Raw genomic sequence first — 7,255 nt, forward strand, 5'->3', positions numbered from 1 at the left:
AAATGTTCATTTTTAAAAGTAGTTTATCTAGTTATCTACTTATCTAAGTCTATATATCTTTATTTATAAAAGTTGAATCTACCACACCAGATAGTTATTAGAGATTTTTTCATAATTTTCAACTAATTAGAAGTCACCATTTCAATAAAGTAGCATAATATGCATTAGCTTATATCATGCAAGTATAAATAATGTTGTTGTGAATATGTTGTATACTTGATGATCACTTAAACAAAACATCTAAGTAGATATTATTTAGTGAAATAATGTAGCACTCGACGGATAAGAATTATAGTCCCGACGAATGACTCATTATGGTCCCGACGGATGATTAACTTATTATCCATCGAGTGAGTAGCTTATGTAATAATAAGTTTGTAGCACAGTGATGTATGCACCTTTGTATAGAATCTGTAGTAGCATATAAGTCATGTTGACTTTAACTAGATATGCAGAATAGGTTGATTAAGTGTACATAAGTAATGTCTTGTAATTCTGTATAAGTGAAATGAAGTCAAGTGTCAAAATAGCTACCGACGGATGATTAACAAAGCCTTCGACGGATGATCAAATGACTATCAACGGATGTTTAACATAGCAGTCGACGGATGATCAATTAAGTCATCGACGGATGATCTGAAAGTCGACGGATGATCATATCAAGAATTCAAACATCAGTTGAACAGTGAAAGCTGACACACAGCCGTCGAGTTGTATACAAACACATTGTGGAAGCCCATTAACTGGGTAATAGAGGACGAAAAGCAGCAAAGATTAAGACTGTTAGATTTTATATTTGTTCAGTCTTTTTGACTTTGTAATCTTGGTATTATATAAACCAAGAGAGTAGCAAATAGAAAAATAACTGAGATAACTGAGAGAAAATACAAAAACAGAGAAATTTTTGTAAGCAGAATCTTTAGCATTTCCTGTAAACTCGGTAGTTTATTTGTAAGCAGCTGTGAGCATTTCTGCACACAGAGTCCTCTCGATATATTATATATATCTCTGGTGGAATTGTTTAAATCCACCAGAAAGTTTTTAAAGACTCTTGTTTTTAATTACTTATGTTTTGATTCATTTAAGTTTACATTCCGCATTGTGCTAATCAAAATAAATATATCTATAATCGAGTTGAACATTTTTATTTCAAGAAAAAGTTCAAGAATTCCATTCAACCCCCCTTCTGTAGTTCTTGCTATATTGTTAAGGGACTAACAAATGTTAGACATGATTTATTCAATCTCCAGATTTGATTTTATCTTTTCGTTTATTTAAAGTGTTAGGTATAATTATATACAATTATACGATTAACGTCAATCTTGCCTATAATTAAAGTCGTTATAGTTGTAAGATTGGACTGTATCTTTGCGTGTAATTAATGCTGACAACTAATTTTTATTTGTAAATAATTAATTCTTCACCATAATCAACTCAAATTAATTTGATATTTGAGATATTTCTGATTTCTGACCACTTACACCTGATTTATGTAATCTTATGATATTTGACACAAAACAAATTTAGTCGATCAAAAATAAATACTATTTTCAAAAATATAATAATTACAAATGTCCTCAACGTAATTTATGCATATAATTAATGCTGACCACTATATTATTCCTATCTAAAGACCTTTACACATATTTTCAACTCACATTCAAAAATTCTCCAAATAACAAACACTTTCGCTTACATATGCACAACGCAAGGTTCTCGTTTCAGTCGTATTGCTTCTTTGACAACCGATAAGACAAGTTGGAGAAACAGAGTACGCTTGAGTAGGATGTGGCCTGGATTCAACAGCACAACGGGTGACTTCAAAGGCCTGAATCTCATCTTCCTCGATGATGCCGTAAGTACTGATTCCCACTTATCGTGCACATAACTCATCACAATATACTATATCCATATGACGTACACCAGTTTAATTAATTGTGTTTGTCACATGCAGAAAACTCACATTCATGCTTATGCTGCTCCAGAATTTTGTAACGGTCAAGATGCGGAACCTATAGAAGGACATCTTTACTCCGTTTCCAATTATACTGTTGCGGAATCTGTTGTGCAAGACATGCCTGTACTATAACAAGACTAAGTCAAATTGGCAACCCGAAGTAAGTTTTATTGTAATCTAAGTTTGTATTTTGTGTTGTAACATTTAAGTCTGTAAAAATGTGAATAGACTAGATTGAAGTATTTTTCTGTAAACAGTCTCAAGCCTAAGAACAAGCTCTGGAAGAAGATCATGAAGATCATGCCTCAGAGAAAGTGTGAAGAAACTTAGAGTTAAATAAATCTGTTTTATGAAAAATATTCTAAGTCAAGAAGTCTATAAGTCACAGATTAAGTGTTATAGAGAAGTCATTCGAGAACTCCAGAATGACCTATCGAGAAGTCAAGGAAAGCCATTCAAGAACTCAGAGACCTCGAACAGTCAAACAACATTCGAGAACTCAGAGACCTTGAACAGCCAAACAGCATTCGAGAACTCAGAGACCTCGAACAGTCAAACAACATTCGAGAACTCAGAGATCTCGAACAGTCAAACAACATTCGAGAACTCAGAAACCTCGAACAGTCAAACAACATTCGAGAATTCATAGACCTCGAATAAGTCAAAGTCACTCGAGAACTCGAAGATCTCGATAAGTCAAAAATCATTAGAGAACTGTGAGACCTCGATAAGCCTTTATACTTATAGAGATGTCAGTTCTCTAACAGCTAACTGGAGACCTCTAATGAAATTCAAATGCAGAATACAATCAAGTTAAATATCCAAGATTATTAATCAACAAACAATCCAATCAGTTGGATTGACAAGTCTACAAAAAGCAGCTTGAAGAGTGCAAGATAAAGGGTAAAGATTAACTGACAAAGGAAGATCAAAGTTAACACAATATGGAAATATATGCTAAGTCAGAAATGGAAAGATTAGTGACAGGTTGCTAAAGTGATTAGCACTTCTTATTACATATTGTGTAAACCAGTGTTTAACTATTCTATAAAGTTAACACTGGTCCTTTGTTAGCTAAAACAATTTTAGATAAGAAATCTTGTATTCTCCCAAGGAAGAAGCTAAGCTCTTTATCAACAAAAAGCCTAAAATTTTTGTAGCAAAACATTATTAATTTTAATATAAAATTAAGTGAGTTTTAAAAGATTTGTGTTCACCGTTCTTACTTGTTTAAATTCAGTATTAACACATTTCACTACAAGATTTTAATTTACTTTGTTAATCACCATAAACACTTCAAGAAAAATAGAAAAACACCAAAACACATTCACCCCCTATGTGTGATTCATTACCTAACAAGTGGTATCAGAGCAAAATCTGAAAGTAAACAGATTTAAGATCTTGGAAGAATGAATACACAGAAAATCAGTAGCATCAAAATCCCTACTTTTGATAAGGCTAACTACACTCTATGGAAAAAGAAAATGTTGCTGTTTATCAGGATGGTCAACCCACTATACACCCAGATCCTCAAAAATGGGCATTTCACTCCTATGGTAAGAGTTGAGGAATCTACAGATAGGGACATGGTTATTTCAGCACATTATACTCCTAAAGATCCTTTAGAATATAATGAAACTGAAAAAAAAAGTCTCTCTTGACAGTGGCTTGCAACTAATTCTTATAGAGTCACTAGACAATATAATGTACAACAACATTTTTAACTGTGACACTGCTAAGTAGATCTGGGAGAAGATAGAGATACTTTGTGAAGGAACAGAGGAAGTTAGGTCAAATCAAAGAAGGATACTGATTTCACAGTATGAGGGTTTCATGGTTAAGCCAAAGGAAAGCATCACTGATATGTTTGAAAGGTTTAACAAGCTGATTAATGACTTGTAGTTGCATGATAAATATTATGAAGCTGAAGAAGTGAACTTGAAGTTTTTGCTCACACTCCCTGACCATTTGGAACAGAAAATCTCAGCAATCAGAGAAGGAAGAGACTTGAGCAGAATGACTCTGGAAGTTTTATATGGAATTTTAAAAACATATGAATTGGAAATTATTCAAAGGAAATCATTAAGAGCTGGTCAAGGGCATGTTGTAGATGGTCAAGTGCTCTAATTGTTAATGAAAACCTTATCTCTAATGATGAGCCAAAATTCCAGACTCCAGATGCCTTAACAAGTGAACAAAGAAACAATAATTCATAGGAGCAAGTCATACTGGAATTAGAAGAAGATGAGTTCTACACCCTGGAAGAACTTGATGAGCTAGATTAATCAATGGCCTATCTGGCAAGAAAGTTCTCTAACATTAGATTAAAGAAGCCAAGTTTCTTAAAGGGAAACGGACAATCACTCAATAAAGACAACAGTTGGAAAGGAAAAGGGAAGTACATACCTGATAGCAAAAATGGCTACAAAACAGGATCTGTTGACAGATCAAAGATAAAGTGCTATAACTGTGATGAGCTAGGCCATTTTGCTACAGAATGTAGGAAACCCAATAAAGCAAAGAAAGATAAAGCTTATCTTGAACTGGAAGCAAAGTATGAAGCTCTTCTGAAGAAACAACAAAGTAAAGCCTATATTGCAGAGGGAAAGAGTTGGGATGATTCTGATAATGATGAAGATGAGGAAGTTGGAAATTATGCATTTATGGCCTTGGAGCAAGGAGAGTCATTCTCATCAAAAGCATAGGTACCAACTCTTACCACCACTGATTTAAATGTGAGTCAATACAAGGAAACTGTTAAAAAGATGAGCACAGAAATGTTTCACATTCATACAAGTATAATTGCTGCTAGTGAGGAAGTTAGCAGACTAACAAAGATCAATGAGAAGATTGAAAATGAGAAACAAGAAACTGAATTGTTGTTGGTGGAGTTTGAAGCTGTGAAACAAGAAAATGCATATCTAAAGAACAAGGTCAAATGTGCAAATGAGATTGAAGCGGTGTTGAGGGAGAAGCTAAAAAAGAATGAAGTCAAGTTGAAATCCTTCAGGAATGCATCTGAGTTGATTGGACAATACCATGAGAAGAACAAGCCATGTGCTAATATAGCTACTGGTCTTGATTATGATATTTTAAACAGCAAGAAGAAAGAAATAGGTGGCAAAGGAAAAATAACAGAAAATGAAGATGTTCCAGCTATGCTGAAAAAAAAATTGGTTCACTTATGTTCAAGGCATGTGAAGTAGATTTCAGTAAAGAAGAGTTGATCATAAAGCAAGAAATTGTTGATGAAGACAATGAGAAGAAGAATGCAGAAACAACTCCAACTTCCACAGCTGCTCAGAAGCCCATGGTCAACCAAGATTCCAAGACACCTATCAGGGAAATGAAAACTGAAGATGCAAGAAAGAAAAATGAAAATGGAAAGATAGGGATAAACAAAAGCAACAACTTTGCTTATGTTGCAGATGCTCCAAGAAAACAATGTCAAAAATATGGCTCTATGAATCATCTAACTCACCTTTGTAAAAAGGCTGTTAGCAAGCCAGTAGAAGGAGCATGCAAGTACAATGAAGCAAATGCAAATGATCCCTACTCATTCTGTGATAAGTTTGATTGCATCCCTTGCAACTTGAAAGTGATGAAAAGTTGCCACAAGCTGAGAGTAGATCTCAAAGAAGTTAGTATTAGATCTATAGCTACAAGGGAAAATGCACAAACATCTATGAATATCATTCTTTGTGGAGACTTCTAACTCTACTTTTGCCAAATCAGTTAACAAGAAGAAAGTACCCAACATTGCTTGGGTTTCTAAACACACTTAATCCTTATTGTATGCAGGGAAAAATGAAGAAGGTCATATGGATCATAGACAATGGATGCTCCAGACATATGACAGGTGATAAGGCCCTGCTATCATAATTTGAGGAGAAGGCTGGCCCCTTGGTGATCTTTGAAGACAACAGCAAAGGATTCATAATGGGATATGGTAAGATTATCTCTGGAAATGTTGTCATTGATGATGTAGCATTGGTAGATGGCCTTGAAGTAAACCTTCTTAGTGTCAGCCAGTTTGCAGACAAAGATTTTAAAGTTCTTTTTGACAAAGAAGAATGTACCTTCATCAGCAAGAAAACCAATGAAGTTGCTCTAAAAGGAGCAAGAAAAGGAAGCTTGTTTGTTGCAGACTTGGACTCAACAAATAAGGATGGAATTTGTTGCTTCTACACCAAGTCATCTATAGAGCAAAGCAAGTTATGGCATAAGAAACTCTCACATCTGAACTACAAGGCAATCAACACTCTGGTCAAGAAAGAGTTAGTGAGAGACATGCCAAGATAGAGTTTGATCAAATTGAAGTCTGTGAAGCTTGTTAGAAAAGAAAAATGAAAAGATCAAGTCACAAGTCAAAAACTGTGCATTCCATAAGTGCACCTTTACAATTTATTCACATGGACCTATTTGGGCCAGTGAATGTCTTATCAATTTCAAGAAAGAAATATGCACTTGTGATGGTGGATGATTTCTCAAGGTACACTTGGGTAGAATTTATGCACTCCAAAGATGAGACTCCACACATCATAATTGAGCACATAAAGAAGATAGAAAAACAGGCTGAAGATCAAAACTGTGTGAAGAGATTGAGAAATGATAATGGGACAGAATTCAGAAATGCAACATTGAGTGAATTCTACAAAAACAAAGGCATTGTTCAAGAATTCTCAGCTGCTAGAACACCTCAACAAAATGGGGTAGTTGAGAAAAAGAACAGAACATTAGTATAGGTTGCTAGGACAATGCTGCAAGATGCCAAATTGCCAACTAGTTTTTGAGAAGAAGCTGTTAATACTGCATGCTACACTCAAAACAAATATTTTATTAACAAGAGTCATGGCAAATCACCTTACTCAATCATGTCTATGAGAAAGCCTACTGTAAAGCATCTTCATGTGTTTGGAAACAAGTGTTACATTTAAAAAGACAACTCTGAATATGTGGGAAAATTTGACTCAAAGGTTTTTGAAGCAATTTTTATGGGATATTCATTAGAGAGAACTACCTATAAGGTCTATGTAATTTATCAAAAGAAAATTATGGAGAGCACAGATGTGACCTTTGATGATGACAAGTGTCCATGCTTGGAATGCCTTGATGATAATGAAGCTGAAGCCCTTGCATTTGAAAACCTCAACATTGATAGTGATTCTGATAAAGAGGATGAAGTCAATGTACAACATATGATAAATGAAGAGACTACTGAACAAGAAAATCATGGAAATGGAAGCTCATTTCACACACCTATTTTTGATAGCACAAACTCAGGGGGGGAAAGGGAAG

The sequence above is a fragment of the Apium graveolens genome, chromosome 4 (assembly GCF_009905375.1).
Source record: "Apium graveolens cultivar Ventura chromosome 4, ASM990537v1, whole genome shotgun sequence".
NCBI lineage: Eukaryota > Viridiplantae > Streptophyta > Magnoliopsida > Apiales > Apiaceae > Apium > Apium graveolens.